This window comes from Bombus vosnesenskii, unplaced genomic scaffold (genome assembly GCF_011952255.1).
Source record: "Bombus vosnesenskii isolate JDL3184/JDL3185 unplaced genomic scaffold, Bvos_JDL3184-5_v1.1 scf7180000013395, whole genome shotgun sequence".
NCBI classification, from domain to species: domain Eukaryota; kingdom Metazoa; phylum Arthropoda; class Insecta; order Hymenoptera; family Apidae; genus Bombus; species Bombus vosnesenskii.
Window position 1 is genome coordinate 637141 of NW_022883020.1, and position 12211 is coordinate 649351.

Consider the following 12211-nt stretch of genomic DNA (forward strand, 5'->3'; position numbering starts at 1 on the left):
CCAAGACACCCTCCATTAAAAATATTACGCCATCTTGGCAGCATAACCACCCTCCAACCCCTTCCTCGCCGTTTCCACGTGGCTCCTTGGCATTTCAGACGGAATTCGCAGTAACAATGTGGCAAACTTGTATCCGACGTATCGATCGGTGAAATACGCGTGCAGATATCGTGTTTATGGAAAATGACGGCTGTTCACCATGGCTGTTCTGCCAGTTGGAAGACCGACTGTTTTATGTGGGTTGGGAAAAGGTAATTAAATAATGTACAGTAGATGATGCTTGATATTTGTATAATAATAAACAGCCCAACCAAGCAAATAGTAATGTATGAAGCAAATGTATAGCCGTAACTGATCCAAATATTTAACAAAATATCAGTAATTAGCTCAAACAATCAAATAGCATAGGGTTTTTAAAATACATCAAAAATTTGTATTACACGAATATATTGGAAATATCATCGCTATACATATTACCGTATCGCTATCGTTACTGAATCATCGTCGAAGTTTAAAAAAACAATTTACATATCTCTCCATCTTAATTCCCCGCGACAAATTTCTTCAGTAGCAACTTTCCGAGAACTATAATATAATCAATGTACCGATATAAAGTATCTGCTAAATAACAATTTATAATCGGTACTAGTATAGCGTATAAAGTATTATACAGAGTAAAAGGTGATAAAAAGAAAGTGATTCTTGCGATCTCGTGAAAAGACGAGAGCTGTCGCCGGGGTGAAAGGACTGGCAACACGAGGCGAGATACTCGTTTGATATTTTTTTTTTTTCGCCCCATTTCGACGTTGCCGGGGGATGAAATATGAGTAAAATGGATAACGCGAACGAGTTGCGGCCGGAAAATGGAACCCGACTGGCTGAAAGAACGGGGACTGGTGTTTGGATTTCTCACGTAGTCAACCTGAAACGCGAGGAATGATGATGCACATCGCTTGCTGCTCGTGCGATTAAAATCCTGAAACGAGAAGCTAAACGCCGCTCGCCTAAATGGAATCGTGATTGCGTGCCCAATTAAAGAATTCCGACGGCCATATTCGATTCAGCCGTCGCACGTCTATTTGATCGATTTTTGTTTCGGGAGTTAAGGTTATGGATTTTATATTTATCAAGTTCCTATATCTACATGGATGGAAGTGGACGCGAGATGGACTCTTTACGCTGGTGTTGGATTAGCGATAGCGATCATATCTAATATGGCGTTAGAATGAAATAGGCAAATATTCTTCGTATAATTGCCACTTGGAAGTATATCTATACTTATTGCTACATTTAAGTAACGTTGACTGTACCTACGATATAACTTTGACTTCGGAGAAACACGAACGTTTGCATTTAAAATAAAGGCAAAAGAAGCTAACTACGTTACTATCAACTAAACTAACTAAGAAAGGAAAAATAAAGATGTCAGGAAAGACACCTTAAGCTCGCAGGGAACAAAGCATCATCGAGGCTTCATAGCGAACGTTCGTCATCGACTTCGATCACGTGCAATTCCATCGACTTGCGGCTTTTTTCTCTCTGCGTGAGGCCACCAAAGGATTCCTGGATTCCATCGCTAGCTTGTTTTTCGGCAGTCAACCGTCCCTTTCCCTGGTTTTCGCTTTTAATGCTGCTACCTCATTCGTTGAGGATAAAGGAGCGCGTTCATTGGACAATATTACGGGAGGGATCCGCGGCCGTCAAAATGATGGAGTGGCTAGGCAGCCAGACGAACTCTTCTGCAGCCAGAATAATCAGTCTTCTCGGCCTGTTTCCGCCCAGCTCGTTTTTCTCTTTCTGCCTAACTGCACGGGGCCTCTCGCTCTCTTTTACGTCCCCGATGCTATTTCCGCGATCAGAGTGCTAAGCGAAATGCAAAGTTGGACAGGCAGGCTTCTTTTTCTGACGAAATACCGCCACCTTCCTTGTTCTTCCTGTTTCCTCCGTGATATTTTTGCCAGATTTATGGAGATGAAGTTGTATGGTGAGTATTTCCACTAAACTCTAGTTGGCGGGGCTCGGTTTTAGCTTGAAGGGTGCTCGGAAATTACTTTACGGGCTTTTTCACCTTTTGCCAGTATTAGAATTCTAGAAATTCTCAATTCGCGATTCTTCCCATTCTTCTGTTGATTTTACGGGGTGAATCTGGATTTTAAGAGAACGATAGCGTTGTGATCAAAATCACAAATCTTCGGAATCTCTCGATTCACGTTTCACATCGTCATTCTCTGGAATATAACTCACCCTACACGATCCAAGAAAAATCCACTTTTCGCCCCTCGAAGCCTTCACAGCCTTTCTTAATCAAATCTTCGTCTCTAAAACATGTTATACGATACAAGTAAAAATTCACTTCTCGGATCAATTCACTTTTACTGGCCCCTGCCTCTACGTTCATTCCTAGACAAATGATCCTGAATCGGATATTAGGATCCTAAGACAGGCTTGCCAAAACAAATTCCTGAGGTAGCGTACGAATTTTTCATCAGGGCGCCCCCCTCCCCTCCCACCCTCATCGAAACTTCCAACAACCATCCTTCGTCGATTCGGTGGCACCGACTCGGAGAGCACCCTGTGCTTCGTTCAGGATAACAGAGAGAGGGTTGGCGGGCTCAGGATGCTCGCTCGTTTCGCAAACAAATCGCAGGTTCCTCGAGGCGGGTAGAACAGACTGGCAATTTCCTACAGACTTTCTCCGCTGTACCGTCTTTCCATCGTGTTAATTCTTAATTCCTTCATTTTCTTTTCGCGGCGCGTACGCCGTTCGCCATTTCTCCGCCGGCGGAAACAACCGTTTAAATATTTCGGATTCGACGAATAAACGGGAAAGCCTCGCACGAAATCGTACACCGGGAAATTGAACGGAGGATATTTGAAACTGTTCCGACGCTTGGCATTTCTCGGTTCGTTTTTGTTTTTCCAGATCGATCGAAGCGAATTTGTTTCTCCTTTTAATCAGAAATTGTTGGTTTATAGAGTGGAATCGAGCCTTGGTCTTGAGTCTTGGAAAGTAGGTTCTAGCGGAATTCTACGTTTTTAGAAAATTCCATTCCCTTGAAAGTAAAAGGTTGCGGAATTAACCTCGTTGTAGAATTAACTCCATAGTAGGATTAATCCTTTAACTTATAATACCAACTCATCCCCAATATTCCACTAATTCTACTCGAAACACGAGACACGCTATCCAAAATTTCCAACAAACTTCAATTTCAACTTCACAACTTCAGCGTCCAGAATTACCTCCGATACACGAAATTAACGATTACGAAGCACCAATTATGCAACACACCATTAACGCTATTTCCAGCGTAAAACTTAATGGCTTAAGACTTGAAGAATTTTATACATAAACGTTCTTCGTTGTCTTAGTGGTCAATGGTTAGTTATAGAATGGTTAGTTATGAGGCTTTATATTTATTACGTTCTTTCAACACCCGTTAACCCTTAAATATTCTCACGAAAGGAAATCACGCCAATACCGTGGCGCGCGATGTTTTACATCGGTATGTGCTATTAATTTTAGCAATCAAACATCGATGCAGCGAAAATGTTTCAAACGAACCGATCTTTTCAAAAAATTGCGAAACTCCGGCGATCGTCCAGTTATGGAATTAACCTCTGTTTTGTTTTCAAAAAACTGCAATAGCCTTGGAGGGTTGAAAAGTCGAGCAACTGATAGAACGCCACCAGCATTGTTATTTATCGTCGCGGCTTCTATTATTTGGTCCGTTACCGTTCTCGAAAGAACCACATCCCGCGGCGTGCTCTCCATCGATGCATATTTAACCGGACGACGAGCTGTGGGGTTGCTCTTCGCTACGTCGAAACGTTTTCCGCGAATGTGGATCATGAGGTCACTCGACGAGCCGCTTCTCCCTATCACTTCGTCTTTCACGTTCGCCTTTCTTCGTCGTTTATCTTTGTTAACTCGGGGAATAATGTATCACCGGGTGAATTTGCGAATTTCTTTCCGTGCTCTTTGTTTCTTTTCGTGCTTCGAAGGGTCGATGTTGGAACGCGTTCGGGCTTTTCGCTGTGAAAGGGACTGGTGCGACGAGTGGAATTATTAATTAGATTCGACTTTTGTTCTTCGTAGTTATTTTTCTTTTCGCATGTACAATACACTTACACGTTGTGTCGGAAGTTGACCAATACGATCATGACTCGTTGCAGTGTTAACGAAATTGTAGAACGTTGTATGTGACACGTACGATGTGAAGATAAATTTCCTATGGGCAGCAAATATGGGAAGTGAATAGTTTGGCGAGTCATTGTACATCGTAATCTCCACGATTCCTAAAGCAGTTGAAGAAAGACCGTCGATGCAACATCCTTCGCTGTAAACCAACCAAAGGATCAAATAAAAATCCGAGAATGCTTCAACGAAAATGACAAAAATACGGGAGCACAACTGTAATAAAGATCCAAGGGATTTACAGCGTGTATAAGACAGTGCAGCGGCATGTTGGATAGGAAACGAAGAGAAATCGAGGATTTGTGAAATATAGGAACACAACTGGAAATAGTGGATACCCTGGAAACGTTGAGATATGGAAAAGCGTAAGAAACCGGGCTGCACCGTGAGGAAATACGAGAATTGGCCGGTTCCGGACGCGAATAAACATCAAATTTGAGAAATGCGGAGATGCTGTGCAATCGTATGTTATCTACTCTGACAATTCCGGAAAGATTGCGAGGAAACAGAAAGAATCGAAAGAGATCTATTTCGAATCTTCGGATTCTGATTAATATTCTGGAGACTTGTTCCAGGTTTATAGAGTTTTACGCACATTCTTGCATCGTATACTATGACTGCTATTTACCGTTGACTTGATTTATGTCGATCCTCTTTTATCCAATCAGTAATATTTTTAGACATTTAATTTTTGTTTAGAAAAAGGAAATTTTTATTTGGACGGAGAGATACATTTTTATTTACAGCGCACAAAGCAATATGGATTTCATTTTTCGAATGAAAAAAAAAATTGGACGATGTTTCCTGAAAAATAGTCGAAATTTTTTCGACTAATTTTTCGTTCAAAAATAAACAGAACGGTTTTCCAAAAAATAAAATGTAAAGAGGAAAAAGTTTATTACTTTGTGTGTTGGCATTTTGGGATATCAATAATATTGGTAACACGGAATGTAAATAATTTCTTCTGAAACAACAAAGAAATGGAAAAAGATGCTATTTCGGTATATTTACTTTACTCCAACCTATAAGAAAGCTTGATGCATATATAAGGAACCCTCGACCCTCGTTATCCGCGGTCGAACGAGGATATAAAAGCTTTCAATCGCGCTATACTCTTTGGATCCGAGTGCAGAAGTAAAAGGCTCGGACTATATCAGTTGCAACAAGTAGCGTGGTATGTTATGGTAATGTTCTCAGTCCGAGCACTTACGGTTAGTTGAGGGACGAGCCATCAGAAGGGGTTGGAAACTACCCTTTAGAGTAGTTATTTCGCCTGTTGAAAGCTGCTCCATTCGAGTGCATAGTCAAAGTAACGGTCTCCGCCGAGGCAAGATTGCTCGTCGAAAGTTCTTGGATTATTTCGACTTATAACTCACGCGCTCGTTTCTCTCTTCCTTCCTGAGTCTGGCGTATTAAAATATCAAAAAATGATGTGTTTCTATCATTCCATGGTTCCGTCGATCTTCCATTTAAACTTTTCATTGTAAGGTAGACTAGGTTATATCGTATGAATTTTTCTTTTACTTTCCATTTACGTTTTCGTGACAGGTAGTTTTAATTGAATTTTGTGAAAATGGAAATTTGATTAATTTTTTCGTGAAATGTATTTTACTCTTTAAGATTGAAAACTATTCTTTTATACCCTCGCTTCCGAGAATTCCTTGGACTTTTTCACGTTTCTTCGAAGTAGCGTGTATCGTTTAAATTTTCCTTTTGACGATAGCTAGTTTTAATTGAATTTCGTAGAAATGGAAGTTTCTAATTTTTTCCTTGAAGTTGCAAGATCGAATCTGGATCGTTATACCTTCGTTAAGCTCTCGCAGTTCTTTCACTTACTATACATACGTGCATAAATTATTCTTCCACTAATTACATTCTTTAATAACGATTTACCAAGCGAAATCGAATTCAAATAAATTGCATTCTCGTTTAAAAAGGCTGTCACGGTTCGGAAAACACGAGGACACGTCCGTTGTAAAAACACAATGTACAAATGGGAAATTTTCAGGAAGTTGCAAGCAAAAACTGGGTTAAAAGTTTCGGAATTATAAATTGGCCGAAACTCCGGGGCAATTCCTTCAGGCACCAGCGCATCCGCGTTCATCTATCATTAAGCACGATTTACAAGAGCGACTCGGAAACAACGGACGCGTCTATTGTGTCGGGCAACAATAATACGTTAAACTTGCATTCAGAACGGTTGTTTTGGTGGCTGCAATCTCTGAAAACGATCGCCAACCTCGCAGAATCGCTCGATTCACCCATGAATATCGCGATTCGTATTTCGATGCAACGGTTCGCGAATACCTTTGTGCGTCGAATAAAATCGTAAATTTTGTTGGACAATTGGTTTCGCTTATTTGAAAAATTCTTTTTCCTAAGATTTGGACGTTTCCAATGAAATTCGTGGCAATCAGAATTGTGCATAAACATCCTCTGACCGCTAACATCTTCGTCTAATGAATATTATCAAAATTAAATTTAGACGAACATGGAACGAAATTTAGAAATTTAAATTTGCGCCCACTCCACCTTTAAACGTTTGTAATTTTTTAATTCGCTCGATTAATATCTCATCCGAATTCTATTCAATATGCCTTTCGCAATTTCGTCCTTCAAATCGAAACACTTCTTTCCCTTTTTTCTCTATCAATCAACTGCATCTCTCTAATTCTGCCTCATTTAAAATTCCACCCTTCCCTTTTGTTTATTTAGCACCTTCGCCGCGCGTTTCGCTAACTCGTCTCCCTTTTCCCCGCTTCTTCCATTTTCCTCCGTTCCTCTTTTTTTCTCTTTCCCTCTCTCTCCCTCTCTCTCTTCCTCCAGCTGTTTTACATTTCTTTCAGTGGCCACGATTTTCTTCTTATCTCCACCCTCCATCGACCTCCGTCCAGAAATTAAGGTACAAGTTTAATTGAGCCTTTCCAGCTCGCAGCTGGCGACTTTATTATCGACATTCAGTATAATTAAACCATCTGCATCTTTTTAAGCGGCGAGAAGTGCGCGTTTCTTTGAAGCTTCCTCGGCAGAAGCAAACCGTCGCTTCCTTCCCCCCCCCCCCCCATTTTCTTTCGAAAGTTTGTTCGCCGGATGAGAAAACGATACGAAGTAACGTTCTAAGAATATTTTCTCGTTCGAGAACGCGTGAATTCACGTGATTTTCTTTTGCAGAAATTTGGGTCGAAATGCTTCGTCCTTCTTATTCTTTGGGTGTAAGTAACGTTATAGAATTTCGTTGTATTGAAATTTAATTCAGGGCTAAGTTCGTGCAATTTTATTCAGAGTTGAATAAATTTTTTTCCAGGTGTGTTTAGTTTGTCGCTGCGGTTGATTCGGTAATTTCAATGTATCGTTCGTCGACTGAGACCTTTCTTTTTCTTTCTTTTTCGAAGAAAATTTGTAGCTTGAGGGCGCTACTTATTTATTAATTGACCTTCTTTCTGTGGAGAAAAAACGTGATTTCAATTCATTATCCGTTTATCGATCTCCCCTTCTTTTAGAAAAGAATTAATTATCGTATTTTATCGTCTGTCTGAAAAATTCATTGCTTCGTGTTATGATTAATTTTTCCTCTTCCTTTTGAACAATATGTCGGTATGGATTTTTATTTGCTAATTAAATACGCACGAGAAATTATACGAATTTTTCTATTCACGGCGATCAGAAAATTGCAGAGGATCCCAAAATTTAAGGTTCCACGGTAATTTTCGCCCATTCGGCTTTCGCTTTCGTTTCTGCAATTAGCAACCGATAAATTCTCGTGCGTGTTCACCGTAAATTTGATCCCAGGGTTCCCTTCTCTACGTTTCCTCCTTTTTTTTTTTTCAAAAGAATCCCATCAGACTCGTAGATCTTCCAAGGAGGCACGTGAAATCGAAGGAATTTCCAGGCAAAGAAATGGAAAAGCATTGTGCGCCTGCGAAAATTCACCCTCTTACATCAGATTTAATTTCCTCCGGGTTTTATCACCGTATTTCGACCAGTAAGCTTGAGAGTTTCTAATGAAATCGATTTTCGATCAGATTTAACTCGAATTGAAATGGAAATATGGAAAATAATTTTTTCTAATATCGATGAGTTTCTGAAAAGTCAGAGTTTCTTCTATTTCGATTAATTGTTTTAAAGAACAGGATATTTCATATCACGATATGACACTAAAAGAAACGGAGGAAAATAGGTAGGTCAATTATAGTTTCTCATGCACAAGCACAATATTATTCTTTCACAATGCAGTGTAGGAGTTCGCAACGAAAAATGTTTTAGGTTTTAAAAAATTCGCAAAATTCTACATAAATACGTATAGAGCCGACTGAAAACCGGATAAAAAGTACTCTAATCTTCCTTTAACGTACCATGAAAATCAAAATTCACTTCCATCGGTCGAACCATTAAACCGATTCTCTCTACAGTCCCCGAAAAACCATCATACAAAACACATTTACTTGGTCGATGAAAGTTTTAATCCATCCTAACAAAACTCGTCGGACTCGCCATTATTCGGGAAACGCGAGTTTATGACGTGAAACTGAATATCCTGCAACACAACGTGTAGTTTTCATCAGAAAACACTTTGCACCGATGAAACGACTGAAATTATTATTGCCATGGCAGTTCGATCCAAAGACTGTTAACGACGCGTCGTTCGCTGTTTAAGAAGTTATTTTAGTCCTTGAATAGTTGATGGCGCAGTGAAAAAGTTGGGAATTTTGTTTTAGACGCCGTAAGGAGGATTATTCGATGCAAACTTGGAAACGTTGCGAAAGCAAAGCGTGTTCGTTGGTTGTGTAAATATTTCATGGTTCCTCTTGTGTGCTTTCAGACAAGCGAGCTTTATATTTTAATGGGGTTGATGCTGTTTATGTGTATTGTACAATAGTTGACGATCCTTTGAACGACTCTTCGAACTTTACTCGATAGCGATGGGTTCCTCGAATTTTAGTTGGTAATCCTGAATTCTTTGAATTTCGATTGGCGATTCGAATGTCAAGTTTCAGTTTACGTGGAAGTATTTATCGAGAATTGAAAGTTCTTTGTACGATATATGCAGGTTTAGAGACGGAGATCCTTTCTGTGATACACCACAACTCGGGAATATTTTGTATGGCACACAAAAAATTGTACATCGATGTTTTTGGATCTTTCGTAGGAGGAAAACTTGCACAGTTAGGATTCAAAGGGCGAAATTAAGCATTGGTGTATAAAGCGCGAACATTGTATTCGGACATTTCTCGATCAGTCGTGTCAGATCTTGGTCAGAGAGAAGAACAGAGCCCGGGTATAAGCGTCACCGCGGAATCGTAAAGAAAGATAACCGGAAATTACTCGTGGAACGTAGTACGTATGTTTGGGAATGAAAAGCTCGCGTTACCGCGTTTCGTTGCAGCTTCGTAAACTGTTGTCGTCGCAATTGTATCCCGTCGACTCGCGTTTTATCTCCGCGTCCCGGTAACGTGGTCCGTCGTGAATCTGGATGATCCTGTTTCTTCATCCGTTCATCTTGATTACCATGTAACGACTCTGGAATTCCGCCCAGTGAATCTTTTATTTAGATCGCCGCGCGATTGTTAAACTTTGCAACCACTGTTGTTATATCTGTTTGATGAAACTTTGCGAGCTTTTGTTAAACTTTTTAACTTTTGTTAAACTCGGACATCGTTGGACACGTGCTTTGTAATTATTTTTTATTCGCTCTGCGGATGCTGATAAGTAGCAATACTCGAGGGAGAAATCCTTTCTCCGCGTTTCTTCATTTTTCGGAAGGTTCGTTAGTTAAGCTACGAATCTTCTTGAAAAAATTCGTTAGATTAAATAACCAAAGTTCTTTGATTCGCGTCTAGATTCGCGACAAACTGCGTTAATTTCCTGTCGCATATTGATCTTCATTTTTCAAACTCTCGTGCCTCCGCTGAAACGTGCTGCGGGGATCGAAGTAATTGGTCCACGTATTTTATTTTGTCGATGTACACAACCTGTTTACTTTCATTTGAACGTGGATGACGCAAATGGATGAAAATACGCTCCTGTGACGCGTGAACTTTATTTTTTTTCTGTATCCGCGGATAATCTCGAAAAATGTGTTTGCCAACATGGTACAGTTGAAAAATTCAGTAGCATCGAGCACGTGAATCCATCGATTCTATTGTTTGATAAAGAAACAATTTTATGGTAACCGTGCTACGTTTCGTTGCGGTAAACAGTATCTTTCTGTAGTAAAAGTATTTTAATTATCGAAAAAGAATTCGATTAAAATAGGAATTCAAAATTTACCGTAATCGAACTGACGAACAAACATCCGTGTTATTTGCGTGCGTTTGTACGCGATTCGAGGGCAATTTAAAGAAAAAATTCGCTGAAGGGTTCGCGTGACATCAAGCCGAAATAAAAATCAGCCTTTTAATATCCAATAACGGTAAATCCACGGAGGAAAAATTGGCATCGTTATACGAAGTAAAATATCACGAACTTGGAAGATCTAGTTACGAAGACATCGACAGAGATTCCCGTTTTTATTAGTTAATTTTATTTTATCCGTTTTACGACCTGCACGCCGCTGAATTTCCCGTAATTTCATACCCGTGTTGCTTCATAAAAATACTTCGACACGTCGGTCGTCCTTATACCCCGTGGTCATTCTAATTTTACACCAACGGTCTACGTGACCAACGACGGCCATAAATGGCACAGACTTCAAAACTACCGGAAATTCGCTGTCCCGGAAGGAAGTTTCTGTTCAACTTTGTCGCGTCGAATTATCTACGTGCGTCTGGTGCTCGTCTGTCCGAAAAGTTTACGTACCAATTCGTTTTGAGAAGATCTTTCGCCGATTTTTTCATCGAAAAGGTTACTATTATTATTTATTTCGTTTAAAGTCGCGCGGATTGCCATGGTCATTAGCGATTTCTCATATTCGATGGCTTGTTAAATTCTGTTGCATATCTTCGTTTCTTTAGAGAAGTTGATAATCTTTTGCTGGAACCGGATCGATGTGAGGCTGTTATTACTTAAGATTATTGTGAACGTTATATTTTTCCCTTTCTTCGTTGTATCGTATATAGGACACTACGATTATGCGAGTGATCGATGGTCTCATATCGCAGACGTCACATTTAACAGGACTATTTTCCAGTATGTACGCGTGTGTCAGTCGAGCGTGTCCTCATCTTATTCTGGTTAAAGCGAAAAGGCTCTTTAAAGTAGTTCAGTGGAATCGGAGAACCAACGAATTAACGTTATGAAATTAAGAAGTTGAAAAATTCTAGTTAAATGGAAATGGAAAAGACTTTACGCGTAGCCAAAAAATTGTAATTACACGAAACGTGGAAGAGTTTTATATATTCCGCATTCTCTTTCGATTCTTTGCAGTCCTGTAGATTGTTAAAAACCATTTTGAAAGCTTATCTCGAATGACTGGATCGATTCCACGTCAGTCCAGCGACTAACTCGGTAACAAGTTCCTCTTTCTCGACACTTCCGGTGCCGTCGGGCTTCCATGCCGCGTTTTAATCTCCATCGTGAATTTAATGTGCCGCATTTCTTTTGCATTTTATGCTAATCGTTGGCGAAGTTGGTTCCATGGCAACACCTGATGACGGCCATGGGATTTTGATCCTCTTTGATGTCTCAGAAAATAAAGAAACAATTTTTAGATTGTTGGAACATAAAGCAATGTTAATTAACGTCCTCCGCTTAAATCTTTTAGAGAATTATATTACATTTCGTCGCATATTTAATAATTTATATTTATTTTTGAAACGTATCACTGGAAGTTAAAATTCGTAAAAGCTGTGTTTATTATATATTTATGTGAGAAATTGAAAATCAGCGAGATCTCCTGTGTATTTGTGTTTTGCATTTCAATTAATAATCAAGTTGCAATTTGAATCGAGTTGGAAATGTTGATCGGAATTTTTATATACATTTTCATTTTCACGAATGGATACATATCTCGCTTTACTGAAAACACGTGCGTTCGATGATCTCAATATATACTTAATACTTCTTTTTTTAAACGAAACG

The 12211-nt window shown here is 39.6% G+C and overlaps 1 protein-coding gene across 18 annotated transcripts in view; it reads left to right on the forward strand.

Moving 5' to 3' along the window:
* LOC117237668 (polypyrimidine tract-binding protein 2) overlaps positions 1-12211 on the forward strand; it is a 414765-nt gene that overhangs the window by 359641 nt on the left and 42913 nt on the right. The gene's annotated exons all lie outside the window — the stretch shown is intronic.